Below are 11,815 nucleotides of genomic sequence, written 5' to 3' on the forward strand. Positions count from 1 at the left end.
TGGAGAAGTCTTGGAGGCGATCGGTTGAGGAACAAATAAGTGTGGAGGAGAGAAGGAGGTCTTAGGAAGACCAGAGATCATGCGAGGGAAGATAACGGGAGATTAGTTCGGAGATGTATGGAGGAGAAAGGTTATGAGTGGCTTTTTAGGACTGTGGTAGTAGTTTGAACTGAATACGCTGGGAGATTGGGAGCAATTGAAGGGATTTGCAAGGTGGGGAACTGGAGGAGTAGCGGTGAGAGAGATGAACTAGTTGGGCAGCAGAATTAAGGCCGGTCTGGAGAGGTGACAAAGTGTTAGCAGGTAGGCCACAGAGGAGGATGTTCAGTAATCGATGTGGGAGATGATGAGAGCATGCACAAGCATTTTGGTAGAGTGAGGGTTGAGGAAAGGACAGATTCTGGAGATATTTTTGAGCTGGAAGTGACAGGAGGTGACGTAATATTTTCCAATCACTTTCTTTCATTTTATTCATCTATCTTTGTTTTTCTTTATATACACACATTTATTTATATATATATATATATATATATATATATATATATATATATATACATACTCGTCTCTATAAATGTGATTTTTTTTTTTTCATCTATATGGATCTTTTTGAGGTTTCATTGACCTACTGTATACTTTTTTTTTTTTTTTTTCTGCTTTTTGTTATTGTGGCTTCCTACAGCCTCACTTGTTTCTTTCTTGCCCATCACCATACCCTTTTGTATTATGAGTATGACCATATTTGTGCTGTGTGCATGATTCCTTTTCCCCTGTGTGTGCGCTTTCCTTCGCGTGCATCTCATCCCAGTTAAAGGAAGTCACCTTACCCATCATCAACTCATGTGGACCCACACTTCCAGGGTGCTGCTGATGGTGTGGGTCCACACAGGTTCATTATGGGTATGTTGTCTTCCTTTAACTGTGATTACTCTCTCCCTTATTATTATACTGTGTTATGCTCCTTTACATATGCTTTGAATCGTTTGGTGACATGAATTAGCTTATTGATGGTAGACATGGTGATGATATACATGATCCTAAATCAGATGCACTTGCACTTTATTAGAATCACTATTAGTTTAGACATAGGATGTGTTTACAATGTTGATATTATTTTATCTCCTCATAACTTCTTAGCTCATGTTACCATATGGGGATAGGGCTATACTATGATCTCTACATAAATTTCTTTACATGTTTAGGATTTACACCACCCAGGGCTGGTTCCAGGTTTTTGTGGGACCCAGGCTAAAAAGTCTCTGTAGGCTCCTTTAACACATACCACAGTTCATGATGCACAGATACGGCAGAGAAATATAAGTATAGTACAATGACAAATATTTCACTTACTTCTTACATTACATGAGTGATATCTATTGTAAATTCCACAATAGCTCAGAAACCAGACAGTATAGTCCTCCATACAGTATTATGGGCACCACTTGGTGATCTATACAGAATTATGAGCCCCATATATTGCTCCATACAGTATTATGGGCACCACAAAGTGCTCCATACAGAATAATGAGCCCAATATATTGCTCCATACAGAATAATGTACCCCATTTAAGGTTCCATACAGTATAATAAGCCACATATATTGCTCCATACAGTGTCATGAGCCCCATACAGTATATTATGGGCCCTATATAGTATAATGAGCCCCTCTTTTGCTGCATACAGTATAATGAGGCCCATGTAATGCTCCATACAATATGAGCCCCATATATTGCTCCAGACAATACAATGAGCCCCATATAATGATCCATACAGTATATGATGAGCACCATATATTGCTCCAAACAAAATGGGCCCCTTATAATGCTCCATATAATGGTCCCCATAAGATGCTAAATATATACTGGGCTCCTTATGATGATCCAGTATATGATGGGTCCCATAAACTGATCCATATATGCTGGGCCTCATATATTGCTCCAAACTTTAAAAAAAATAAATTAAATGCTTACCTATCCTCACTGGCCACTGCTCCGCTCCTTAATCCTCAGCGTTGGTGCCTTCTGGCTCTCTGCACTGTGACTATTCAGTGCAGAGGGTGTACACTAGTCATGTCATCGACCTGAAATGTCACAGTCAGAACACCCCGCAGCGCAAGAACAGGTAGAGGTAAGTATTGCAAGTACCAAGGCCCTGAGCAAGCAGGGGGACCCACTCGCGAGCCTCGTCCCTGGGAAAGGCACCAGGTCCCCATAGCGCACCGGTGTCCCCGATGGTGAGTGGGCCCCCTGCCTCCTTAGGGCTCAGGTGCTGACACCAGCCCTGATATCTCCTTCGCCTGGTATGTTTTGTGGACCATTTGTCTAAACACCTGTGTTCTTGCTTTTTGCGGACTGTTTCTATAATGTTGTTTATTCGTTTTGCCCGTCTGTGCTATATACTGATGAAATAAACTTTGATATATTTTTTACATATATGGAATATGACTCTGTCTATTGTAGGAATTATTAATTAGGGAGTGTCCTAGTGGAATGCCCACTGCCACCTGTATTTTGGGTATTAGGCTGTATGAATATAATTATACGTACTATGTATGTGTTTCAGATGATAATGATTCTCTGTGACTTGTGTATAGCTGATTGGCGCTCATTAATGGCGTATTAACAAAACAAATCCGTAAGTCTAAATGCACTATGCGTGAAGCTTTTTTTCAAAACATTTTGCTTTAGCAAGGCCCTATCTTTTCATTATTTTTTTTTTTGCACACACAGACACATTCCTATGGGTGGATTTACACTACTCAACTTCCAGTGTTAAACAACTGCAGATCAGCTACTTGTATGCTGATCGACAGTTTAATATCCTGTTTAGCCAGGCAGACTGCATTTCTACGTACAGAGAATGATCATTAATAAATCCATTTGTGCACTTACACTGGCATTGTTCTTGACAGCATCTGTCCTGTTTACACTGGACAATGCACTGCCAAGAACCATGATTTTAAATCCTACGTGAAAATCATTTCATCCAACAAACAAGCATTTTTGTTGAGTGATCAGCAGTCCGTTTACACTGCAAGCTTAAAATCTACTCTTAGGCCAGGATCACACATGCGAGAAACTTGGACGAGTCTTGCATCTTAATACCCGGCACTGCCACCAGCACTCGAGAGCGGAGAGTGCGGCTGCATAGAAATACATGCAGCTGCGCGCACCACTCCCGAGTGCCGGTGGCAGTGTCGGGTATTAAGATGCAAGACTCGTCCGAGTTTCTCGCATGTGTGATCCCGGCCTTATTACTCCCCTTCAAATAGCAGAAAACATAATTTCACCTGATGAACAAGCATTTCGCTCATTCATTGGGTGGCCGACAGCTTGTTTGGATGGCAGGATTATTGTGCAGATTATCACAAGATTAACCTAGAATCACTTTTCCCAATAATCTAGCTGTGTCAATGGACCTTTAGCTATCATCAAAGGCTTGTGGGATTTATAAGCAATGATCCTTTTCTAGAGGTAAAGCACGATATTCTGGTGGGAGTGGGTAATTTATTACAGTGTAGAGGCTAATTACACAGCGCAAGAACAGGTAGAGGTAAGTATTGCAAGTACCAAGGCCCTGAGCAAGCAGGGGGACCCACTCGCGAGCCCGGTCCCTGGGAAAGGCACCAGGTCCCCATAGCGCACCGGTGTCCCCGATAGTGAGTGGGCCCCCTGCCTCCTTAGGGCTCAGGTGCTGACACCGGCCCTGATATCCCCTTCACCTGGTATGTTTTGTGGACCATTTGTCTAAACACCTGTGTTCTTGCTTTTTGCGGACTGTTTCTATAATGTTGTTTATTCGTTTTGCCCGTCTGTGCTATATACTGATGAAATAAACTTTGATATATTTTTTACATATATGGAATATGACTCTGTCTATTGTAGGTATTATTAATTAGGGAGTGTCCTAGTGGAATGCCCACTGCCACCTGTATTTTGGGTATTAGGCTGTATGAATATAATTATACGTACTATGTATGTGTTTCAGATGATAATGATTCTCTGTGACTTGTGTATAGCTGATTGGCGCTCATTAATGGCGTATTAACAAAACAAATCCGTAAGTCTAAATGCACCATGAGTGAAGCTTTTTTCAAAACATTTTGGGATTTATAAGCAATGATATTTTTCTAGAGGTGAAGCACGATGTTCTGGTGGGAGTGGGTAATTTATTACAGTGTAGAGGCTAATTACACAGCAAATCGGTCATTAACTTTGAGATTAATGGGCTGGAGAGAGGTTGACTTTGGCATACTTGGCACTGGAAATGGAGCAACCACTAAGAGACCAGAACAGATGTCATCGCTGTTCTCACTATTTTGCTTTATACATCAGATAATAAACATTGATCATGTCACTCCATACTATAAGTAGTAATAATAATAATCTTTATTTTTATATAGCGCTAACATTTTCTGCAGTGCTTTACAGTTTGCACACATTATCATCACTGTCCCTGATGGGGCTCACAATCTAAGTTCCCTATTAGTATGTCTTTGGAGTGTGGGAGGAAACTGGAGAACCCGGAGGAAACCCACAAAAACACGGGGAGAACATACAAACTCCTTGTTGTCCTTCGTGGGATTCGAACCCAAGTACTAAATATATGATCTAATCTCTTCCAACGCAGACACATTGTCTTTTATTAATGTAATGTTGCACTATTGAATCTCATTTGTTTGTGGCTTTAGTTCTATTGTCATGGCTGGGAAATCAGAGTCCTGACACCAGATTATTTTTTTGCATTTGAGAACATTTTGGGAGACAACTAATCCCTATAAGTGAATCACTTTGACTGTTGTACACTCTGTTTGGGAACTGCTAATCCGTTCAGCTTGCCTAATAACTACAAGGCATCAGGAAATCAAACAAAGCCAAAATACCAAGCACTTGCTTATATCACAATATAGAAAGTCACTGAAATTATTTTTACACGGGTATATACACTTTACAGGCACGCTTTATGTTGTCTCGGTGCATCATAAATAGAAAAAGAATCAGTTCTGTAAATTATACCATTTTATTCTCTGCAGACTTCTGTCAAACCTTATGTCGACTGATCCTGTGGTAATGAGCTACTTCTTTCCATGTATGTGCTTTCTTTTTTTTCCTAATTATGAAGAAAAGGTGTTTGCCATTCACAACAGGTGCCAACAATATAGACGTATCTATTGGACATTTGGGTGGTGTATTCATTATGCTGTGGGCATAAAATGAATTGAGCACTTTACAGATGTGAATGTGGCTGTGTTCTAATAGTTGGCATCTTACCTTAGGTACAGCTGCAGGAGTTTGGCATCTTGACACATATTAAACACTTATTGGCTCTTAACTTTGCTGAATCTGTAAAATGCTCGCATAAATTACCTCTAAATCTAGTTCTTCCTCTTTCCTTATCTAAACTAACACGCTAAATGTAAAGAATTAGTAGGACTCCAAAATATTCTTCTTCAAAGTGGCATATTGTGATGAATGGTTGGATTTTTTAGTTAATACCCACTAATAAGACAAGTATGTTACATGCACTGTATGGTTGCAACTGGTAACACCACTGACTGCGTCTCTGCATGGTTTCCTTTCCCCCACAATGTAGGGACACCAACATACTCACAACACCGGGCCGTGCAGTGAACTTCTTGTCCTCTGCCTACTGTGTATGCTGTGCATGTTTCCTGACAGCAAGCTAAGGGCGCGCTCGTGCAGTTCCAGTTTCTTAAAGAGACAGTGTGCGCACTCCCAATGTGTCTTTAGCCAATTTCTGGAAAGCACTTAGTACTTAAAGCACCTACATCTGTTGGGAAGTGCCTGAGCAATATACTTTTTAAGGGCCTTTTACACATAGCGATATCGCTAAAGCATCACCGATATTGCTACATGTGACACTTACCTCCGACCGGCACCCCCGCTGGATATCGCTGATCACGTGAGAACATCCTGGGTCGTTTTCTCGTCGTCGGGTTCCTGCTGGCACCGACGAGCGACGCATGGACGCGAGAGGAAGTCGTCATCAGAGCTGCGTGTGACAGGTAAGTAACGACCGCCGACCGCTGCTTGGCAGCTCACTAGCAACCATTTAGCGATGCACCAGTGATCCTGACCGGGTCGTATCGATGTCGGGATCGCTGGTGCATCGCTAAATGTAACGGGACCCATAGTGTTGGTGCCAGGATCTCTGCTTCTAAAGTCATACCTTGTATCTGATCTTACCCGAACCTGTTTCCCCTGGGCCTGTCTGGCCAGGGCCTCAAATCTGTGCCTGTTGTGTCTGAATCTGGTCCTGTCTCTGAATTTATCAGTGTTTGAATTAATATCTGCTTTCAAACCTGCTGTATCTGAATCTATCCCTACCTCTAAGTCTGATGTGTCAGAAGCCGTATCATTTCCTAAACCTGCTATGTCTGAATCTGTCCCTACCTCTAAAACTTGCTGTGTCAGAATCAGGACATATCCCTGAACCTGTTTGTATTTAAATTTGTATCTTTCCCTTAACCTGTTATGTCTGAATCTGGAACTATCAGTTATTCCCATAATCCTAAATTTGTGAAGACTAAATACACTTCAGGATATTAAACATGAACATAATCTATTATGGAAGGTGCCATAACGATAAGAAGTGAGGAGAACAGAAAATTAAAATTTAAAAATATGCCTTTATTAACTTACAAAAGTTAAAATATCATGTTAAAAAGATAGGGTAAAGGGATGACCTCCAATGAAGGGCTGCCAGTGGAGAGTTAGAAAAGGCAATCACAGTGGAAAAAATGAGCCCAATAAGTAGGATGCATGATATGGGAATACACTCCTGTATCATAGAAATTGTATATTCACTCGGTACATGGCAAACCAAAGAAACAGCACCACCCATGTATTGGTATTATATGACGTTGTTTTATCTGTTGGGTGTGAAGCTTTGCTATGGGATAGTGCGGCTAGAAAGGAGCAGCTCCCTGAGGTAACACCCTGGGGCCCACTGGGCTTTATATTATTCATTACATATATTTTTATTTTTTTTTCAATCTCCATGGGAAATAGCTGAGCATTTTTTTGTGTAGGGTCCTTTATTAGGGGATCTGCCTGTCTTCGCTAGTTTTCTCTATCCTACTGGCACACAGTGCATGCATGATTCTATGATTCTATTAATTTTGCGGCTTTCCACTACTTCATTGGAGGTCATCCTTTACCCTGTCTTTTTAACATGATAATTTAACTTTAGTAATTTAACTTTTGTAAATTAATAAAGGCATATTTTTACATTTTTATTTTCTGTTCTCCTCACTTCTTATCGGTATGGCAACTTCCATAATAGATTAAGTCCTGCTGTGTCTGAATCTTTCCCTATCTCTAAACCTGCTGCCAGAATCAGTATCCTTTCCTAAACCTGCTGTGTCTGAATCTGTCCCTACCTCTATACCTACTTTGTCAGAAGCACTATTCTATCCTAAATCTGCAGTGTCTGCTTCAACAACTGCCGAGTCTGAATCAGTACCTTCCACCAAACATGTTGTCTAAACCTGCCCCTACCTCTAAACCTGCTGTGTTAAAACAGTACCTCTTCCTAAACCTGCTGTCTGAATCACTACCTACCTCTCAACCTGTTGTTTAAACAAGTACCTTTGACCTGCCACCTTTGTCTGTGTTCTGTGTCTGTCCGCACCTGCGGTCCCTTACCAGTCTGCACTTGCGGTCCCATGACACAACCAAAGCAGTACTTGTAAAAAGATGTTCTCAGATTTCATTAAGGAGTCCCAAAGTATGAGGACTGGGTCATCAACTGGCAATGCACAGCCGATTTAAATCTTCAATCCAGTCCTCCAATTCTGCCCATAGCTTCTTTTATATGCCCTAAACTTCATCTCACTAATGAGACCTGCCCGTTTTATAATCTGAATCTGGTTGCTTCTTATTATCAGCTATACAGTTATTTACCTACCTTTCGGTAAGAATATTGTTTGGAATACATTTTATCATCATGAACAGAGTCATTTTCATATCTACTGTAGTTTATTAGAGGTGACCCGGAAGTAATGAAGATTAAGCTCTACAAGCAGCGGCTTAGCGCTGTCCATTCAGTATATTCAGTTGGCATTGCTGTGTTTTTTCAGCTCACATTCTGTATTATCTTTTCAGCTATTTGAATAAATATATTTATACAGTGCCATGTTTTATTTTTTTTCACATTTTTATATTGTATACTTGCAGATGTTCAATAACAATGAAAGGGCTTGATCACTACTGGGCAACCCCAGGTAAATCATGTCAAGATCACAATTAAAATAAAATGAGTCGACAAAGCTGTGAAAAGTGACCACAGCATTGCCATCTGATGACATGAGGTTTTAAATCGGGTGATTGAAGCTGTGGGGAAGTGACTACAGGGCCATCCTCTTTATATGTCTGGTTTGAGAAACCCCTCAAATGAAATGTCACAGGAAGTAAAAGAAAAAGGAGCGTGGCTTGCTGCTGGATGGAGTAAGACGTCCAGTGCTAAGCTCCAGGAGCCATCTGCAAAAGTGACTAGGAAAAGCAACTTTTTAGAGTTTTCAGTGGATTGAAAGCTATACCATCGGATTCCTTACATTCTACAGATCAATAGGACACTTTATTTGCCAGAATTTTCTGCAGTAAGGAGGGAGAAATCGAAGCTGACGTCCCTGGGGGCAGCAAGGCTTAGGCTAGGCATCCTTCAAGCCTGCTACAGCAAGATTTAGGATCTACGCCTGTGATAAACACCTACTATATTAAAGTGGCGTTCCATGGGTCTCCGGTGTCCTGGAAATAGTAACAGCTGCTCCTGCTGGTCTTGGGCAACCCCCCTGGGTGTCTGGAACTCCGGATTTTTCAACTGACAGGTGGCACAGAGCGGCTATTGAAAGCGTTTCCCAGCGGTTAGGAGACGCGTCGCTTCAAGTGATTCATGGGAGCCGCGGCTGTGGGAGAGGCAGGCGCAGCGCGGTTTCTCTGGCTCCTTGTCTGCTTTGACCTTTTTACATCAGGAGAATTCCCTCAGCGATCGCTGATACCTGGCAACATCTGGGGACAATTGATGGACATCAGGGTTCCTTTTTGCTCAGTGGTGAGTGGCGATTTCAGCATTATTGGATCCTTATACTTCAGCTGGCACATTGGAGATTTATCACAGCGGTTCTCTGGAAAAAGAAGTTGGGAGCTTTCCTTAGTGGATTATTTTGCACAAGGTTCTGTCATCAGGACTCAGAAGACCTGTCAAGGATTGGAGGCATCGGGATTTTAGAAGATTCTGTTGAACTGGGGTTCTTTCTATCTTTCGGCAGTAATACAACAAATCAGCGTTTGACATATTATAGCTTTTACAAAAGAGGAGGTCGGAAGGCATTCTGACCAGTGGTCATTCCCGGATCTGCTTCAGCGGAACTTGAAATGCCTTTTGGTTATTAATCTGTTTTACGCTAACATAGGGGTAATTGTTATTCTGTGATATCCTTTTATTTGTTACTGCTCCTGATTAGGATTTTTTTGTGTGTCATAGATCGTTGATTTATCCTTATATCATTTGCTACTTGAAAAGCATCTAAGTATTTTCTTTGGGGTTTCATTCGCAAAGGTCTATATAATTAATGCAGATTTAAGATTTTTATAATCCTATATTTTATACCACTTAAACTTTGATCACCCCTTTAGGCTAAGTAAAGACGTATAAGTGGTCAGGAGGATTATACTTAATTCTGACACACACTTGACATTTTTGACTACCCTTGTAGTAGTTAATTATATTTTGTGCTATAATTTTTAGTCCTTCCTGCCCATTCTATAACAGTCTGCTGCCTAATAGGTTTTTTACGTTAAAAGATTCTTTGGTTAGAAGGTAAAATGAGTCTTAAAGGGAATAAATCAAGATCACAAAAAGACAGATCGGCACCTAAATAAACACCAGCTGCAGATGTAACCAATCTTGATGAAACTTTATGTATCAGCCCCCCATCTACCCCTCAGGTCTATCTCGAAAGGTCAAAAAGGTGACACAACCTCCCTTATGTTACAAGAACTTGATACTATAATCAAAGGTTAAGCCGAGATCGATATTTCCCCTGCTCTTAATACAAATAAGAAAACTAAAAGAAAGGAGGCGAAATCAGGGGGTCATACTGTTTTATCGGAATCTGACGAGGAATTTTATGAAACTTCTCCATCACAAAGCCCTGAGAAAAATAGACCCAGATTAGAGGAAAATATTCCAACAGACAGTTCTATTTCCCCTACTAATCTTGATAATATTCAGGCGACTGAGAAAGGAGCGTCTGAGCAGTACATTAAGGATCTGGTTTTGGCGTTAAATAAGAATCTTGAATCAACACTGGATACACATGCTATCCTTTTACAAACAAATCTAGATTTGATTAACCTTAGAATTGATAAGAATGACAAAAATAGAGTTTCTAGTGAAAAAATCTGATTTTGTTACAAAAACAGCAAACCAATACTCAAAAAGAAATACAATTTTTGCCAGTAAATTAGCTGATCTCGAGGACCGCAATAGGCGGAACAACATCAAACTTAGAAGGGACCATGGCGTGAATTACCTCTTCGATAGACTTCTCGCAAGAGATGGGATACACCTCACAAAACCTGGGAAACACACATTCGCCAGAAGACTTGCCACACTCATCAGGAGGGCTTTAAACTAGAAGAAGAGGGGATGGGAGGAAAAACAGCAGACAAGAACATGCAGCAGAAGGTGTTGTGAGTTCATTTTCCCCTTCACTACTGAGGCCCAAGGAACTCCCTCTTCTGGTAAAGAAAGGTAGTGAGCCTGATTATCAAACACCTGAGCCTGATTATGATGACTGGCTGAGTGGAGTTACTGACTGGATATAAGGCTGCCGACGCCCTTCTGCCCTGCGGGTGATTTCTCTGTGGGATCCTTGGAGACCAGTCTGAATTCCTGCTCTTCTAAAGCTAAGTTTTCTGCTCGGCTTTTTGCATTTGTGCTTTGACTTTGTTTTGCTTTGTTTTTCTGGATTTCTGCCATTCCCTGCTGGGGTGTGCTGAATTCCTTTAGCGCTGTCTTCTGAAAATACCTGAGTGCTGATTTAGTTTTTGAAGCCTAGCTGCTTCAGGGTCTTTTTCCATATCAGCTTGTTGGCTTATGTCTTTGATAGGGTTATTGCAGACAGCAACCTTCCTTTCCTGTTCTGTTTAGTTAGCTTGGGCCCCATCGTTTGCTCAGCCTATCTTTCTATCTGTGTGAGTGTTTTTCATCTTGCTTCACCGTCATTATATGTTGGGGGCTGCCTTTTACTCTGGGGTCTGCTCTGGGGCAGTTTAGATTTCCTTTTGTCTTTTAGGCTATTTAGCGCTCCGGCTGTGATCGAGGGGTCTAGGGCATCGTAGGAACCCCCCATGGCTACTGCTAGTTGTGTTGATAGGTTCAGGGGTCTGCAATCTGATAGTTGCTAACTTCTCTGGTTTTCTGGACCTAGCTTCTATTTTTGTGTCTGCCTCCTACGGTGACTCAATCATAACAAGAAGGGCAAACTAATCAAGGATACTAGATGTGGTAAAGAGTACCCAAGACAGGGCACTCAGAAGGAAGCTAAGAAAAAGGAAGCAAAACTTCTTTCCTGCATGCTGACCAACGCAAGAAGCCTGACCAATAAGATTGAAGATCTGGAGTTGGTAATGTATGAGGAAAAATACGACATAGTAGGAATAACTGAGACATGGTTAGACGACAGCTATGACTGGGCGGCTAACTTGCAAGGATATGATTTGTTTAGGAGGGATCGTAAAAAAAGGAAAGGGGGTGGAGTCTTTCTATATATAAAGTCCACTTTAAAGCCCAC

Source organism: Dendrobates tinctorius, unplaced genomic scaffold (assembly GCF_039654945.1).
Source record: "Dendrobates tinctorius isolate UK_male_01 unplaced genomic scaffold, ASM3965494v1 ptg000250l, whole genome shotgun sequence".
Classification (NCBI taxonomy): domain Eukaryota; kingdom Metazoa; phylum Chordata; class Amphibia; order Anura; family Dendrobatidae; genus Dendrobates; species Dendrobates tinctorius.